General features: G+C 29.6%; 1 long non-coding RNA gene across 1 annotated transcript; it reads right to left on the bottom strand.

Annotated features, from left to right (window-relative positions):
* Positions 1-18,462: 18,462 nt before the first annotated feature.
* LOC114260855 (uncharacterized) lies at positions 18,463-19,855 on the bottom strand. The gene is made up of 3 exons (XR_003628744.2): positions 19,717-19,855; positions 18,806-18,846; positions 18,463-18,601 (listed from the first exon to the last, which is right to left on the bottom strand). It is a non-coding gene; the product is annotated as an uncharacterized LOC114260855 (long non-coding RNA).

Raw genomic sequence — 19,855 nt, 5'->3', positions numbered from 1 at the left:
CTAAAGAAAATTGGGCAACTTAGAAACCAAAACAATTACAATTTTCTCTGTGTTTTGAACAAACCAGAGAAAGTTAGATTACTTATAAACTAAAAACAATCACGTGTGATTGTTTTGAACAAACCACAGAAAATTAGGCTACTCAGAAACCAAAAAATAATCACAATTTTCTCTGTGTTTTGAACAAACGAGAGAAAATTAGGCTACTTAGAAACCAAAAACAATTTCAATTTTCTCTGTGTTTTGAACAAATCAGATAAAATTAGACTACTTAGAAATCAAAAACAATTACACATGATTGTTTTGAACAAACCAGAGAAAATTAGCCTTTTTAGAAACAAAAACAATCACAATTTTCTCTGTGTTTTGAACAAACTAGAGAAAATCCGGCTACTAAGAAACCAAAAAACAATTACAATTTTCTCTGTGTTTTGAATAAACCAGAGAAAATTTGGCTACTTAGAAACCAAAAAAACAATCACATTTTTTTTCTGTGTTTTGAACAAATCAAAGAAAATTGAGCTATTTAGAAACCAAAAAAACAATCACATTTTTTTCTGTGTTTTGAACAAATCAAAGAAAATTGAGCTATTTAGAAACCAAAAGCAATTACAATTTTCTCTGTGTTTTGAACAAATCAGAGAAAATTGTGATTATTTTTCTCTGTGATTGTTTTTCTAAGAAGCATTTTATCAAACAGGTTAACTTCAAAGCTCATAGCTATATGTTTTACAATTCTAAGAAGTGTTCTGTCAAATCAAATCTCATAGTTATGTGTTTTGGAGTTCAAATAAGCATTTTGTCAAACAGTTCATCTCCATATTATGTATATATAGATGTCTGTATGTGTATGAGTTGTGTGTGTGTGTGAGAGAGAGAGAGAGACCTTGTTCCAGGACCAGTAGAGGACGAAGTCAGAGAAGGAAGAACTAAAAGCAGCTTACTAGGGCTTTAAAACATGAAAGTTATAGTATCACTTCCATCATCGGCCTTGATGGTGATGATATCATTGTCCACTCCCATCATCGCGGTATGCTTCGATTCCGATATCGGTGAAATCATCTATGGATAAGGATGCTTTGAGCTTTGCTTGACGAAGGAAAGAAAATTGGAGAAGACGATGACGACGACAATGAACTCCGGTGATAGAGGTGGAATTCATCGGAGATAGGAGCAGAGAGAGGGAGAAGTAATTTGATTTGAGGGGGTCAAATTTCTCTATGATATATGGGTGTCGGGGGTTAAGAGACCTTACACATAATACTGTGGATCTCTTCCATTATTAAAAATGGGAGAAGGACCTTAAACTAATTTTCCCAATTAACAATCTCATGGGATTAATAATTTTATGGGATAATTATATGCGGATTGTTAATACATACATTCCTTTGGTATTAAATATACCACAATTTTGTAAGATTAAAGTCTTGTGTATTATTAAGTCAGATGCTATTTGTGTGATCTAAAAGTAAGAATATAAATTTGATATGATTAAGTATCCAATTCTATGTAGTTATTTTCGAATCAAACAACCCTAAGCTCAATAATTTTTTTTTATCTCAATATATGTGAGCTGTTTAAATTATCATTCACCTTGTTTGGCTTCAAAAAGTCAAACAATTTTTTTAGAAAATTTTTGTTTTCCGTCTTTTATTGTTTTTAGTAAAAAAAACTAATATTTTAAGATTTTATTTTACTATTTTAGAAGCACCTAACCTAGATACACTTAAAAAATATAATATTTATGAAAAAATATTTTAAAAATTCACCAAATATAAAAAATAAAAATAAAAATTCATTATATTTTCGTATTTTGTATATTTATTGATTTTTTAAAATATTTTTTCACAAATATTTTATTTTTTAGGTGCATCTAAGTCATGTGCTATTAAAAAATAAAAAAAAATTAATTAAAATATTAAAAAATTCACTAAAAAAATTGAAAAGCAAAAAAAATCAAATTTTAGAAAATCAATTAGAACCAAACAAGTTGAGTTTAATGATTAAAATATTTATTTTAATGATTTTACTAAAAAGAAAAAAAAGAAGTAAACGATTTAAATTGAAAACAAATCAAAATATTATAATTTAAATTGATAAAATTAAAAATTCATGATTTATTTTGTTATATGGGTCATCCCTTAGGATTTTTTTTTATAATTTTCCCAATTTCATTTATTTGTCCTAAATTATAGTTATTTTATATTTTATGGTTGAATTATTAATTTTATCTATTTAATTTGTAAGGTTTTTAATTTCAATTTCAATTATTAATTTTATCTATTTAATTTGTAAGGTTTTTAATTTCAATTAAAATTATTATTTTAAAATTTGAACAACTTCAACTAGAATTTGGCTGTATACACAACTTGTCCAATAAGTCAATGTTTAGTTTTACGATTTAAATTATTGGAATTATAAAATTACCTTTGTGCCCATTAGATTATGTTTTCAATATTATTGATCTAGATTGATTATCTCTAATTAGATTATATGAATAAAATAATAACTTTTAAGAAATAAATAAATAATTTGATAATTATAAATGGTGATAATAGTTGAGAGGATAAAAGTAAAGTCAATCAATTGTATATTATTTGGAAAAATTAGCATGAAGGAGGACTATTTTACGGATGAGTTTGGTTTCATTTTCAAAATATATATTTTTTAACCAAAATCATACAAATTCAAAATTAATAAACAAAAAAAATGTCAATTAAGGTAGAGATATCTGCACTCAATTTTAAGCCAATCACATTTCATTTTTCATATCTATATCTATACTATATATATAACCAAATGTAGTGATTTCTTAAAAAATTTCAAATCCTCAATCCTAATACGTTATTAAACTTTTTCCTAGGTGACACATCTATTCTTCTCTCATTTTATTTTTCTATTTTTTCCCCTCTTTTTTAATATATTTTAGTTCACTTTTTAATTACTTAGGGTATGGATATATATAATATCATATGGATATGATTTTTTCAAAATATTTATAGATAAAAGATGAGTTTGACTCTAATTTAAATTTCTTCATCAAATTTATATCCTACTCAAAGATATTTCAAAAATAATAATAATAATAATAATTAAACTATAAATTTCAAAACCTTACTTCCATGACAATATGAAATTGGGCAAAAATACCAAATGTAGTGATCTCTTAAAAACTCTAAATTCTCAATCCTAACATTTCATTAAACTCTTTCCGAGGTGGCACATCTATTATTCTCTCATTTTATTTTTCAATTTTTTTCCTCTTTTTTTAATATATTTTATTTCACTTTTTAATTACTTAGGGCATGGATATATATAATATCATATGGATAGGATTTTTTCAAAATATTTATAGATAAAAGATAAGTTTAACTCTAATTCAAATTCCTTCATCAAATTTATATCCTACTCAAAGATATTTCAAAAAAAAAAAAAAAAACCTTACTTCCATGACAATATGAAATTGGGCAAAAATATTGGAGAGCTTTTGTGATGCAATTTGAGTTCACCCATTTTTTTAAGAAAAATTGAACCAATCGAGAAGAGTATTTGGAACGCATTCACAAGTTTGAAAGAAATTTTTATGCAATCTCATTTATTTTTTTATTATATTTTGTTCTTCAATTATATTAATTTACGTGTTCGATTTTGTTGTAATTTATAAGGAGGGCACTCAATTTAAATTCAGACGTAAATAAACTTAATTATGTAGGAGCTCTAAAATATTTTTGCTTATATTTTTATTTTTTTATTTGAGATCTTCATGAATTTAAATTTGTTTCTTTGCATATATGTAGTGAGTAGGATTAAGTTTTTAAATGATACGTTTATCTTTTACAATAAAAAGTTATCTGCAAAAAGGAATATTTGAAACACAAGATTAGATTTCAAAATCCTTAATGAATATACAAATAAATTACTTTGCTTTCAACTATATACTTTGTATATATATATATATATAACGAAAATCAATTGTAGACAAGGGCATTTGGATACATTGGAAGAGTAAAAACTCAATATACATGTTTTTTACTTAATTAATATTTAATAGTTAATTTCAATTACATTATTGAATGTCATGTAATTTTTAAATAGATTGGATTCAATATATGAATACTTCAATAAAAGTTTGGTTAATTTCTTATAAAAAAAAATCATTACTCAACTATGTTTGTATTGAAATTTTAAACACATTACATATTATTGATCAAAATTTTAAAATTTAATTTGAATAAATATGTTTTATATATTTAGACAAAAATCATAGGTAAGAATTTTTTTTTCTATGATTGCTGAATTTTATATTCACGTGCCACTGCTATAGAAATATTCATGTCATGCGCGTTCCATGGTTAAGACTTTATTGTATTTAAAATGAATGATTAAATTATCATATAACATAAGGTAAAAATAAAACTAACTACGAAGTTAAAAAAAAAAACAAAAAACAAAGTGATGTTAATTTTTTTTTTTATTTAGTAGCTTCAAAATACGAAAGTTGTCGAAATTTATAGGTTATAGACACAAAACAAATTTAAAAAAATAAAAAGTGATCCTCGAATTTTGTTTGTAATTAAATAGCTTTAGAATACAAAAACTGTTAAAAATAGAGTTAAAATTTATATAATAAGATAACATACTTCTAGGTTGGCACCGCGAAAAAAAACACAATCATATGCATGGACTTTACCCAAGATTGGCAAGAAGCCAATCAAGATCAGCCAAAGGAGTTTTCTTAAGTGTGCAAGTGCACACCATGTGCCACTTACACAAAAAGTGTAAGTGTAAGGTGTAAGTATAAGTATAAGGTGTAAGTGTAAGGTGTAAGGTGTAAGTGGGTTGCACATGGTGTGCAACCTCAAAAAAGGTGTAAGTGTAAGGTTTAATTTTTTACAAAAGGTGTAAGTGTAAGGTATAAGGTGTAAGGTGTAAGTTGCACACCATAACCAAACCCTCAGCCAAAATGCAAAAGAGAACACCAATACAGCAAATCAAAAACAATTGACATACTTCTACTCTAGCTCCAAACCATAGAGCTTCTAAGCCAATCAACTTTAAAAAATTTATGTTTTAACTACACAAAATTTAAATTTTAAAAAATGTTTATTTTTAAAAAAATAAAAAATCAACTTCTTTTTTCAAAATTCTAAGCCAATCAACTTCTAAGCACATAAATGTTTATTAAAAAATTATAGATGGCATTTAACTCTTATATAATTTTTAACTTACTATGGTTTTATTTTTGAGTTCTTTTTTTATTATAGGTAGCATTTTACTCTTATCTAATTTTTAAACTACTATTATCTCCGGTTCTTCTATATTAGATGTTTTTTTTATCAAGTTTATCTTATCTAATTTTTGAATTTTTAAATTTCAACTTTGATTTTTTTTTTTTCAATCTTCATTTGATATTTACTAAATTTCCCTCTACCTCATTTTTCTAGGATTAATCTAAATTTCTCTTTCTATATTCTTATAATTTATCTTCACATTTACACATAATTTTTATTTTTATTTTTTTTAATCTTTACCTTATATGTGCCGGATCTACTCTTACTCTTAATTTTTCAATTAAGTTCAATTTTTTTTAGGATTTATTTGATTTTCACTTTCTATATTCTTATAGTTTATCTTCAAATTCAAACTTAATTTATTTTTACTTTTATCATATTTTTATAGTATTTCACTCTGACCTTTCTTTTTCGGTTGAGATCAATCAAATCTATTTTTTTAAGCACCTATGTAAATTAATATCATATAATTTTATTATTAATTTTTAACATATTTAGTATTGTTTACCACCTTTTGTTATTTACCCGTGCATAGCACGGGTTACCACTAGTTTTAATCTATGAGAATGTAAGAAATTAAAAATTAAGTGTAAGTATTATCTTCACATCCAACTATTACGTAACAATAAAACAAAAATATGTATTAAAGCAAAATATAAACCAAAATTAACATATAACTTATTTTGTGATTATTCTTTTTAAGTTATCTTGATTTACCTTTTGTGAGTTAATTACAGACACTTTATGGTAATTTTTTCTCTCTCCTATTATGTTTGTTTTATTTTGTATTATTATTTTATTTTACTCATAGAAAGATATGTGAGTGAAAGGCATAATTGAATAGCTCAAGTTTAGAATTAAAAATAAAATATAATTTTTTATGTGGATAATTCAAAAATTTTGAATTTTTTTTACTACCTAAAAAAAAAAAAATAGTGTAGAGAGGGACAATTCCATTTTTTTTTGTTTTTTTAGATGGTACAGAGGGACAATTCCTTGGAGTATGGCAAAGGGTAAGTTAAGCGTATGACGGGGTAAGCTAGTGTAGAGAAGGACAATACCAAAATTAGTTAGTGCCGTTTTGGAAAGTGTCTAAAAAAGTTGTGTTTGGGAGCAGCTCAAAAACGCCAACCAGCCCAAAAACGCCAATCATCTCATTTGGCAAAAAAAAAAACAACATCCAAATTTACTAAATTACTCTTTGGAATATTTTAATTAATTAATTCAAAAATCAAAAAATAAGAATATTTTGGTCATTTAGAGTGATGTGACACTTTTAAAAAATATTAAACCCAAAATCAAAAAAGTCAGCTTTTTACCAACTTCTCAAATCACTTCCAAAAAAGCCAAAAAACTTAATAAAAAGCTAAAAGTCAACTTTTTACCAACTTCTAAAAACACAAATTACTCTCTCAAATTCGCTATGTGTTGGGGGTTGTTTGGGGAGCTAAATCAAGTTATCATATCATTGTTTTTTTATTTTTTTTGGGTACATTTTTTTGTAAAAATTTTAAAAACCAACTAAAATGACTAGTTCTCAAACGGATTCTAAATTTCTTTTTGGATTAGTCTTTTATTAAGATTTAGGGCTAGTTTGGCAACCTTGGAAAAAGCCAACAAGTTATCCAAAAAAGTTAAAAAGTTATTACTATTCATCAAAAAAAATTAAAAAATTAATACGCAAATGTTAATACATATAAAGTAGATGGCCCAAGATTGGTACTCACGTGATGTAGAACTCGGTGACAGACAAAAAAAAAAATTTATGTGTATATTCACATAATTGGATGGTAAAGTGGGGCCCGTGGGATCCACCATGGATCTCTTTTTTCTAATTTGAACTGTTCAATATGTAGAACTCGTCTAGTACTATATACCTATAAAAAATCACATCTATCGGATATCGCTAACTACATGATCAAATCGGTTTTGTATAAAAATTGATGGTGTTATAGTTAACAGTTAACAAAAAAAAACTAACACGATCAGATAGCTATCGATATCCAATCAACGTGATTTTTTACAAACATATAGTACTCGACAAGTTTTACACATTGCACGGTTCCGATTAGAAAAACAAGACCCATGGTGGGCTCTCACGGGTCAAACAACACCATCCAATCAAAGCTGAAGAAGGAGACAATATTTTCTCATATACTCACCCGGCAGACTCCACTACCAATCCGTACGGCCTCCTACCCTATCTTTTCCTACACACTTATTTATATAATTTTTCAATACACATTTTTTCATAAAAAGTCAAAAAGTTAACCTAAACATTCATATTTTTTTCCTCAACTTTTTAATATAAAAAGACAAAAAATGTAGTTATTTAGGACACCCCAAACAACTCCTAAATTGTTTTTAAGTGATCTCATTAGTTTAGAAAAATCAATCAATAAACAGATAGTATTACTCACCTTTTAAACATTGATGAACAAAATTATTTTCATACTCATAGTCGCAATGATATTAGAACATGTTTGATTGGAAAAAATGAAATGAAATAATAATGAAATATAAGGTTGAATGAAATAAAATCTCCATTTACAATCCACTGCTTTATTATCAATATAAATGACCTAAAAATAAGATAATAATTTACATTATCATATTTGATTATATCTATTAAACTAATAGAATGGAATTCATATTATTAATAATCAAATCTAAACATTAGTAAATCATTATAGGATTGATAGTTGAAAAAGTGGTGGTGGTAGTGCCAATGACTGCAAACATTGGTGGTGGTTGTAATGTGCAGTATTGTCGTGATGGTGATAGTAGTGTTGTACACTTGGCCATACTTAGCCATGATTATTAAGCAGTATACATTTCACTACAATAGTTTATTTTGCTCAAACAATCTTGACTCATTTGACAAACTCATTTTTCGCACAAAAAAATCACTATAAAAAGTTATTAAAAGAGTCAAACAAATTAGGAATCGGCAATGCTAAGCGTCACTAGTAAGTTGGCACAAGAAAAAAAAAAAAAAAAGCACAGCAACACTATGACAGTGAATGGGCCCCACTGCCACATAATTAGTGTTACCACTAATTAGCGATCTCAAGCATTTTCCATTAGGAATATACCAAATAAACTATTTTTTTTAGTATTCCTTTTTACCAACTCCCAAAAGAATCATCTAACTAATTTGTTAATGTATGTTGTCAATAAACCTAGCAAGTCAATCCGAATAGCTTGAGTTATCAATATATATATATATATATATATGAGATCCCATCTTGTGAGTATGTGTTTTATGAAGAATAATTTTAAAATGTTTAAATACAAAATTACCACACTATTTTTCCTGGCTACCTCTTTAAATTTACATTTATGAATACTTTTGATTCTCGAAAAAATCTATTTAACAAGAGTCCCTTTGTTTTTTTCTTTAATAGTTAAATTAAACAAAAAAAATGAAAATAGAATTCTCTACTTGAATTCAGTGTGGATATAAGAAAATATGTTTATTTGTGTATATTTTGATATTATTTTTATTTCTTATATAAATAGAAATTGATGATATAATTTATATTTTCTTTTAAAAAAAAATTGTTACTGTATATCTTTATTCATCCCACTAAATTATAATTTTAAATTTGTCCATGAGATTGTTTGCGATTTTAATTTTAATAATAATTGGCCTAAGTTGTACGAACATGGACATTGAGATTGTGACATGTCAATATTATGAAAAACAAATGTTTAAATTTGCTGACCCACTTACACGTTCAACATTAGGTCCATATACACTAACTAACCCAAAAAATATTGATATGGGTGAATAAATGGATAAATCTAAGCCTTCATATGCCGTAAAGATAATGACATGTCACAATCTTGATTTTTGAATTGTTCGGTCTAGTTTAAATTTGAATTAAAGACAAACTGATATCGTATATAGAATAAGTGTCCGGTTAACAAATAGTATGAGGCACAAAAAAATGACAGGTAAATTTCGAGACAATTTTCACTAAATTCAAAACAATTTCTATGAGTTTTATAACACTTTGAACCTTTTACACTTTTCCAAAACACTTTTTAATACATTTTCAATCTTAACAAGTGCTTTTTGAAAGATAAAATTTCATAATAAAATACCAAACTCTGGCCCAAAAGGCCCATTATGGAATAACTTGTTCTATGTAGTAAAGCAGAACTTCAGTTTTTTCTATTCAATTCTAAATGAATGGCCCATTCCAATTTCCAAACATATGATTTTGTACAAAACTTCAATATAACTCTTCAATTTATGAGGCATTACGTTTTTGGAAAAGGTATTTATTTATTTGGAAGTATTGTATAAATATAAAACGGAAAAAATAATAGTAAATGAATGAGGGTACAAGTGAGCTTTTTGTCTAGGGCTGCAAGTCAAACTATTTTGATCGGGGTTGAAAGTTTATTCAAGCACAAGTCAAAGTTTTGAGAGAAAAATGTTGGAGAATGAAGAAAATACTTTTTCTAATTTGATCTACAATGACATGGCATAATAATCGTTAGCTTTCGATTCATCACACACTCAGGTATATAAGTTAAACTCCTTTATCACATCATTATAAGTGAATTTGTGGATTGCTAGTTTTTCTTGTGTAGAGAGATTTGTTTAAGTTGAGTCCAACATGGCTTGACCGCTTGGCAATTAGGTTAAGTTTATCTCAAGCAATTCAGATTAGGCTTAGATTGCCTGAATTCATTACCAAAAAAATGTTTTGGATTGAGTATTGAGTTGTTCTAACCAAATGTATTGCACTTTCGTAATAAGTTATTTTTTTTAAAAAAAAAAAAACTAAAAATATTGCAAACATTAAGACATCGTTTGGAAATAGACTATTTTAGTAATTTTTTTTACTTTTTATGCAAAGATATGCAAAAAAAATAGAGAGAGTAATGTGACAATTTATAGGATTCATGATGTGACAACTTTAGTGATTTTTTTGACTAAAATATATAATTGACAAATGAAGCCTAAATATAATAAGTAATTAGCTTGAGTTATAGGCATATCCCTGTCCTTAACTCAAACTTATATCAAATTTTAATTTGAATAAAAATCACTCAAAACACACTATTCTTGAACCCAAAATTATATTAAAAATTGAATTTTACCCAAATCAAGTGAGACTCAAATGTGTACTCAAAATTGTTAAGGTTATTTTGTGCCTGTTAAATTTGGCACTCTACCATTAGTAAAGCTTCTACTTAAACTTATTAGTAAATATGAGTTTGTACATTAAAATAGTTCATATCAAGTAAGATTTTTACTTAAATTTGAGTAAAATTTTGAGTAAAGGGCAATCTCCAGCTTTTAATTGAAGAATTGCGTAAAAACTAGGGCTGGGCATAGGGTTATCCGAACCGCCCAAACCGCCATACCCGATCCGAACCGCGCACATATGGGCAGTTTCGCAAACACATTAGGGTAGGGTGCGGTTTGGATCTTATGTAATTTGCGGGTTGCGGGTTTAACCTGCACCCGCCCAACTCGCCCGCCTAAAACACTTTTTTTTTTTTGGTTCAAATCTAAGCTAACCGTTTAAAAAAAAAAAACCCCATTTTCTTTTCCTTCAAATCCGACCGTTCAAAAAAGAAAACCCTAATCAATATTATCTATCTTTCACTCTATCTATCTCATTCTGTGTCTCTCATTCTCACGATTTTCATCTCCACTGCCTACACCTACTGATCCACTCTCTCTATCTTCGCAAGATGGACTAATCGACCGATCAACCGATCGACCTCATCGCACACCTCACAGGTAAGCTCCTCTCTGAATCTCAGTCTCTGTCTATGTCTCTCTCTCCCCGATCTTTGTGTCTCTGATTTGTCTCCCTCCCTCACTCTCTCATCTCACGGTCTCTCACTCTTTGGCTTTGCATCTACTGCACCGATCGACTCTCTCTCATCACAAAATCGACCGATCGATTGACTCTGTCATCGCACCGATCGCAAGTAAGCCTCTCTCTCTTTGTCTTTCTCTCTCTCAGTCTCCCCAATCTTTGATCTGTCTATGTTTGGAAAATCAGTTGATAGATCTATTTTGAATCTGTTCATTAATGTGGTATTGGTTTGAAGAATCAGTTGATAGATAGATCTATTTATGTTATTTGTTGATGGAGGACATTAAATCTGTTTTTGGAATTAATCTGTTTGAAATCTGTTTAATTTGTGGAATCTATTTAATTTGTATTGAATCTGTATTGAATATGTTTTAAATCTATTTGTGGAATCTATTTAATTTGTTTTAAATCTGTATTGAATCTGTATTAAATCTGTTTTAAATCTGCTATTTAATTTTTGGAATTAAATCTATCTGTGTCTGTATAATTTGTTTTTTGGAATTAAATCTGTGAAATTGAATCTGTGAAAAAAAAGATTCCAAAATAAAGATTGACAAAATGGGGGAAAAAAAAAAGGTTTAAAAATAAATTTTTGGAAAAAAAGTTCAATTCGCAAACCGCCCGCACGTCCGCGAACCCTATCCGCACAAACCGCAAACCGCATTGCGGGCGGTTGCGGGTTGACTTTTTTCCAAACCGCATAGATGCGGGCGGGCCCAAACCGAACCGCAAATCGTCCCAAACCGAACCGCGGACACCCCTAGTAAAAACTAACACTTCAATAGGCAAACTTTGATTGAAGTATAAATTCAAGTAAAAGGCAAAAAAACAAAAGCTTAGTAAAATCTGTGTAAACATTTGATTTTCCCTTGATTTGAAAAAAAAAAAAAAAACAAAGAGCAAAACTCATTTTGATATGGGTTTAAGTAAATGAGTGGGAAAAGATTTTGGAGGTTGTAATCACACAATTAAAGCTTAAGGTTCAAAATTAAAAAGAAATTTAAATACTTATGTAGATCCACAGAGAAAGATAAATTCGGTGCGCCTTATGATAGACATACTAATCAAGTATTGGTTAATTTTACTTTATTTTTTCGGATCTCTCTCTCTCTCTCTCTCTGAAAGACTTTCTTTGTGAATAAGCTAAGGGTTGGTTTGAGAAGTGGGTTGACTTTTTGGTTTTTTTAGCTATTTTAACTTGGGCTAAAAAGTTTGGTTTGGGAAGAATTTTTTGGCTTTTTTGACTTTTTTTGTGAGAGAAGAGTGTAATGATTATGGGTTGAATGTGATGTTTTGTTTTTTATGGCCAAAATAGCCTATTTTGTCTTTTGTGACTAAAATAGCCAAAAAAACCCCATATTCTTCTTCCCAAACGGTGCCTAAGTATTCCACAAGCAAGGTATTTCAGCCGAGCAAGGATCCTCTAGAGTTTTTTTTTCCTAATATTTCCTAGAGTGGTGCATTGTGTGGTTAAGATTTAATAACAAGTCACATCAATTTTTTAGCATTAAATCTCAACCACACAATACATCACTTTAGGAAACTTTAGAAAAAAAAAAACACTCTAAAGGATCCATGGTGATTTGAGCCTCCCATGCTTCAAGCATGATGTGTAATTTTCTTAAGTGTGTGTTTGGATATTTGATTTGTGAAGGAAAATAAAAAGAAAAAATAAAAGTTAAATTTTAATATTTTTTTCTCCTCAAATTTTTTTTTTCCCTTACAATTTTATTTTTATTTTTATAAATTTAAATTCTGAATGCAATCCAAATGGATAAGGTGACAATCAAGGTTGAAACTTTGGATAGTTGGCAATTGTGTCTCCATTTCCTTTTCCTTCTCCTTCTCCTTCTCTTCCACTCTACTTTCTTTAAATTAAAAATTAAAAAATCAATTGTGGAGGCAAACAAAAATATTCAAAATTTCAACCAATTTTCAAAATTTATTTATTTGAGAAATTTCAAGTCTACCTTGGAATCCACCTTTTAATTAAAGAGGAGTGATGAAAACCCCCTCCAATCACCACCCCCACCACCCCCCACACACGTGGCAGGTGGTGATTGGAGGACAAGGGAAACAAAAAAAAAGAAAAAAAAGAAAATCCAATCAATAAGAAAGAGAGGGGGTCAAAGGGAATGTGAAAAAAAAAGAGGCCTTAAACATTTTTGTTAATTAAATTAGACTAATAAAAGATAGCATACCCACATCATGGTATTCCCATCCAATTAAAATGATAAGAAGATTTTAGTGCCAACCTTTTAAAGTCATGACATGAAGATAGTGTGTGGTGCAAAAAGTACTGACTGAACCATTTTAAAAAAATGACATCAAAAAAAAAAAAAAAACTATTTAAAAATGTTCACATCATGTCACGTTAGGATATAAACAAATAGAGTTGCACATTTAGTCGCACATACTACTTATTAATTCTCATAATTTCTTTGTCCATATGCATATCTTATATTCGCATAAATAATAAGGTCAGAATCATACATATGGCTACATAAACTTCATAGTCATGTTAAAACACTAATCATACTTCCACATGTATTCCATATAAGTCATATTCCATATCAAAAGTAGCATAACACAAGTACATATAACTTTCATTCTCATAATCATATAAGATCATGAATCCATATCTTATCTTACATATTTGTATTTTATATACTTGAAATATAAATGCACACGTTTCTTACTCTTTTCTACATTTCTTACCCTTCCTATAGCTCAACTGGACACGTGTGTGGGTAAATTAACTCATACTCTGATATCATTCTGTCACGATCTAAACCCGCCCCTATAGGTTTAGTATCGTAACCGGCCAGTAATCCGAGATTACTAAAGGCCTTCATGTGCAATCAACAATAATCGGGGCTAGCGGAAGCATTATACAAAAATACCAATGGTCCAACGAGCTGTGCATCTATATGAACAAATATGAACAAACACATACTGTCACGACCCAAACCTGCCCCTATGGGTTTATGTAGCTCGACTTTTCCGCATCTCCTTTCGGAAGCTCAGAACAAGCTCTACAGTTCGGACACCTGCAATTTTGAATTTAATCTCACAAATGCAATGTGAAATTGATAAACACCAAAGAGTCCAAATCCGACAAATCTTTTGGAAAATCGATTTTGAATAAAAAATGTCAAAATTAGACTGCTTTGCCAGATACAGAGTTGCCACTTAAATATTTTATTTTGGAGAAATTTAGGAAACCCATGACTCGTGCCAAAGGTCACGTGTCCGTCATCACCAAGATTGTCTCAGAAACAAGGTAACAAGGTAAAGGGTTTTAATGAATGATTTCCATCACAGAGTTAGAAATTAGAGTTCATATCAGAAACAGAGTCTTATGCATATTCACATTTCAAATTAGAAATAGATTCATATACATATTCATATTCAGATTTTACATAAGATCATATATGGTACATCTATTAGCTATCATATCAACTTGGTCCTAAGACCTACATGTATAGTCGGTACCGACGACCATAAAGGTCCTTATTTTGCGCGTAAGTAGCCATGGTATTGTTACCCCCAGGCGAAGGCCACATGAATATAGGCCTCGGTATTGTTATCCCCAAGCAAGGGCCACGTGAATATAAGCCACGGTATTGTTATCTCTAGGCGAGGGCCACATGAATGTAAGTCACAGTATTGTTACCCCCGGGCGAGGATCACGTGAATATAGACCTCGGTATTGTTATCCCTAGGTAAGGGCCACGTGAATATAGACCTCAGTATTGTTATCCCCGAGTAAGGGCCACGTGAACTAAGGATGCCACAAATACATTTCAAAACAATGAACATTCATTCATGATTCATAAAATAACATTTCAGAAAACAGATCGTATCATATCAGTCAGAGAATACTTATAATTAATCATAACTTTACAGAGTTATTACTCACAGATAGTTGTAGAAGCAGATCAGACAAATTGGACAGATCAGATAAATCAGGAAAACAATAGCGCATGACCTACACAAATACATAACATATACACATTGAAACACAATATCAATTCCTTGATCAAACTTGACTTTTCTTGTCTTTTTCTATCTAAGTAGTCCGAAGTTCTACCACGCTTTATTCTTTCTTTAGTCACATGAATCGGGTTCTCATTTAACGTATTCTTTCATTACTAAATCATTATTTTCTAAATAAATCAATTTCTTACTTTTCTTAAACAATTACTATTAAGTTAATGACTTATTCTTTAATCAACTAATTTATATTGATTGTTAGCTTATTAGTCTTCATTGAGTCATAAATCATGTCTAGAATGCTTGGAAGTAAAAGAGAACGAAAATCGAAATATGAAACTACTTTTTAAAATTTTCTAAAACAGGACTCTTTGCTCGAACGCAACATTGGTCGCTCGAGCAGACCCCTTGGTCTGCAAAAATACTGGTTGCTTGCATTCTACGCTCGAGCAATGGTGACGAATTCTGAGTTTTCCATAATGTTGTTTAAACTTCAAAACACATTACCAAGGCTCCAAATTCACGCATGACTCACTCAAACATGCAAAAACATTCTCAATTACATATACTTAAAGTTAATTCCACTTATACTTCAAAATTCCATCCATGATTTTAATTCAAATTTAGACCTTGGCTTTCATGCTTAAAAATCGTCTTTCAATTCTTTCTTTGTTTCATGAAACTTAAAATTGAATCTATAAGGCCCTTTAAAAAATATTTGCATGTATAAAATTAAATCAAAATCAAACTAATATTTGACTCTCAAATACAAATTACAATATATTTCCATATTTGTCCGAATTTAAATTTAATTCATTTTCTTCATATCAAGCCCAATTTCAAACTCACAAATTCTAAAACATAAATTGATCTTCCAAAACTATTAAACACTCATGACAACTAAATTCAAATACTTTCTAAATTAATTTTCATAAATTTGAACATAGCTCCAATTCCTTATTTTCTTTTTAATTACATAAAATTGACTTCAAGCTCTTTCTATTTTTCTTCAAAACATGAATTTAAAGTTATAAACTTCTTAGAAAATCATTTGCATGCATGAAATATTTATCAAAATCCAACCAATTCTACATAATCAAGCTCAAACCATAATTAAAATATTGAATTGCTCTAATTTAGATTTTTATTAATTTTCCTCATATCAAATCCAAATTCAAACTCATAAAACATGAATTAAAATCTCAAAACCTTAAAATTCCATGATGCATGTAAGGTTGAGTTTCAAATTTATGAAGAATGACAAAATCAAACTCAAACTAACTACTTTTCAAACTTATTTCCTTAAGTCATAGATGTTCCAAAATATATTTAATTTGAGTCAAACTCTTAAATTACATTACATGTATGTAGAAATGAGACCCAAATTCATGCAAGAAACTCAACAACAAACCAAAAATAATCAATTTCCATATTTATTTCCATAACCTTACACTCAACTAAAATTTTCTTCATCTTCTTGCTAATCCTTTTTAATTACATGATATTGGTTCCAATTTCATCTTTAATTCCAAGTGTAATGTGAAGATTCTACAAAAATTAAGTATAAATTTCATACCTTAAACTTTAATTTCAGATATTATGATTGATTTTCCTTTAGATCTTCTTCATCTCTTTCAATTTTCTTGAGCTTTTCTTTCTCTTCCTTTCACTTTCCTTACTTTTTTCCCTTGGCCTTTCTTTCTTGAGTTCAATTTTCTTTCCTTCTTTTTGTTTCCAGCAGACAACACATAGGGCTTGTTTGGTTTGTTTTTGGAAGAGTTGTTTTTGAAAAAAATTTTAGGAAGAGAGTTTAGAATTTTTTTTAGTTTGTTTGGTTGTATATTTTGGGAGAGTTGTTTCTTTGGGAGTTTGGAATGATTTGATATTTTGAGAGAATTTGAGTAGAAAAAGTGATTGAGAAGGAGAGAGGAGAGAGAAAAAGTGATTGATTGATGTGTAAGAGTGAGAAAGTGATTTTGAAATTTTTTTGAGAAAAACTCAAACCAAACAATTTTTTAGAAATTTTTTTCTAAAACTCATCTCCCAAATGCAAACCAAACATAATCTCTCTCTCTCGGCTGTTCCTTCTCTCTCTTTTTCTTTACTTCTCCCAAATTTTGTTTTGAGCCAAGTGAAGTTTTACTTCTTGGACTCACCAACACACACACACTTCTCAGCACACACACCCATATATATATATATATAGATCTTCAAACTCTAAATCATTCTACAATTTAATTTATGGTTAAGATTAATTTAATTAAATAACACTTAGTCTTAATAAATCTCAATTAACACATAATTAAATTAATTACAACTAGTTATACACTCCACATAATTTAATTTGTCTAATTTGACTTCATTTGGAGCGCAATTAATTATATTAAAATTCATCATTCTGAATCAGATTTTTAATCAAACTCTCAAAAGGCTCCAAATATCAAATTAAACTTATTCCCATCCTCAATTTTGGTTTCTTAAATCATTTAAGCTTTCAATTTCTTCTCGGACTCAAAATTTCGTTAATAAATTACATATTCAAATTAGGCACATCATAAATGAATTTAATTCATAATCATCTTAATTCCCAATCTTCATAACTTAATCAACTCCAATTCAGATCCAATTAATCAAATCTCAATTTTATAAATCTGAATCGATTATTTAATTAAACTCCCATATGGTCCGAGACTCGAAATTAAAATAATTCAATTTACCATTTGTACTTTCTGGAACCATTTAGGCTTTCAATTTCTAATTCCAAAATAAATCCTCAATAAAATCATATATGAATCAATCTCCATAATTTTCATAAATCCCAGATTAAATTAGAATAATTGGCAATTAAAATTCAAATCTTTTTAATTAATTAAGTACTAATCATAATACATGATGTGGTTGTTACACATACACATATAAACGTTAATTTAACCACATATCGATACATATCATTTACACGCATCAAAAGTGTACATCAAGGTCAAAAGTTTGACAACGTACTTCCAGGCCTAGCCCCAACTCGGAGGCACTCAAAACAACTTGGTAGGCTTCAAAACGGTAGCTCGGCTAAAGACCTCTTCTAGACCTGCCCTCCAGAACGCTCACCTATACATATATATAAAAATAGTGAGTTAAAACCTAGTAAATAAGAACAAGGTAAATGGTTAATGAATGAAGTCCCAAATCATTAATTCAAACAGTTCAGGTCATCAGTGATTCTTGAATTAGAACTTTATAGCATATCTTATCAGGTCATGTAAATAGTCATACCGTTACTTGTGGATAGTCATGTCCGTACTTATAAACAGTTATGCCAGTACCTCCCTTAGCATAACAGTACGGTGGTTCCAGTACATCCATGTTAGAGATTTCTGTGCACATATAGCCATGGTATTTCTAGGCGAGGGCCACGTGAACATAAGCTACGGTATTGTTACTCCCGAGCAAGGGCCACATGAACATAGGCTGCGATATAGTTACCCCCGAGTAAGGGCCATGTGAACATATAAATATAAACCATGGTATTGTTACCCTCGGGTAAGGGCCACGTGAACATAAGGAAGCCACATTACATTTCAGAAGAATAGACAATCATTCATTTATTTCAGGAAAGAACGTTCAACAAAGCATATCATGTCGATCAGAAAATACATATAAGTTGTTACTCACAGTGGCTTCCAGAAACAGTTGTGCTGTCCTCGACTCACGACCTATAATCACAATGCGCATAGCATAACACATATCTTATCATTATACACATTTAAGTGGCCAACATGGCTTGGCATTTCTTACATTAACTCTTATTCATTCAGTCGGTTCTATTCAATTATCCGTTACTCATTCGTTTGATTCTTTTAATTTCTATCATGCTTATAAGATGCTAATGAATGTAAATTTCACGTGAAAACCCTATAAATGAAGGCCTGGAAATCAGAAAATGGAAAGAAAACAAAACCAGAAATAGTGCCCTGTTTGGCCACACGTGCGGTGGCCTTGGCCGCATGAGCGGTGATTTTAGAATACAATTTTGGCCAAAAAGGGATTGGTTGCTCAAGCACTGGCCTAGGCCGCTCAAGCGGTCTGGGTATAGTTTCAGTCTAAAAATCTGCTTGGAGGGGAACTCATTCTTTTGCAAAAATTAACTTTATTTTCATGCAATTCAAAGCTCAAAACTCTTCAAAACAAGTTGAATAAACAATTTCTAACATCAAATAAAAAAATTAGAACTTCATATCAAAACCCAATTGCCACGTAAAAGATCAAACTTAGACTTGAAATGTAAAATAATAAAATATGTATACTTTAGTCCCAATTCTCAAAATCTAGGGGTTTCTCTTTAAATCTCAAGAACCATGCAAGAGAGCAAGTGTATGCACAAGACTTTCATGAACTCATGCCTTGTATGTCAAGATCTTGAACTAACTCCTACAAATCTAGCCATGCATGTTCATATAGGTATTCCACCTCATACATCACAAAACCCCTTTTAAAGATGCATGATGCTTTCTTGATTAAGCTTAAATTCAAGAGGATAGGCATGGAGATGTCTCAAATTCAAGGAATTAGGAGTGAAGTCTTACTTTAGATGGATGATTAATGGAGGTCAAAGCTTTCCTCTTCCTCCTTCTTCTTCAAGCTCTCTCCTTCTTCTCTTCCTTGGTGTTCTCTAGAACTTTCTCTTTCTCTCTCTCTCTATAATTTTTGTTGGGTCTAAGTGGA

This window comes from Camellia sinensis, chromosome 9 (genome assembly GCF_055761805.1).
Source record: "Camellia sinensis isolate YWXY chromosome 9, ASM5576180v1, whole genome shotgun sequence".
NCBI lineage: Eukaryota > Viridiplantae > Streptophyta > Magnoliopsida > Ericales > Theaceae > Camellia > Camellia sinensis.
The sequence above is the reverse complement of the archived record's forward strand: the minus strand, read 5'-3'. Positions and strand labels throughout refer to the sequence as shown.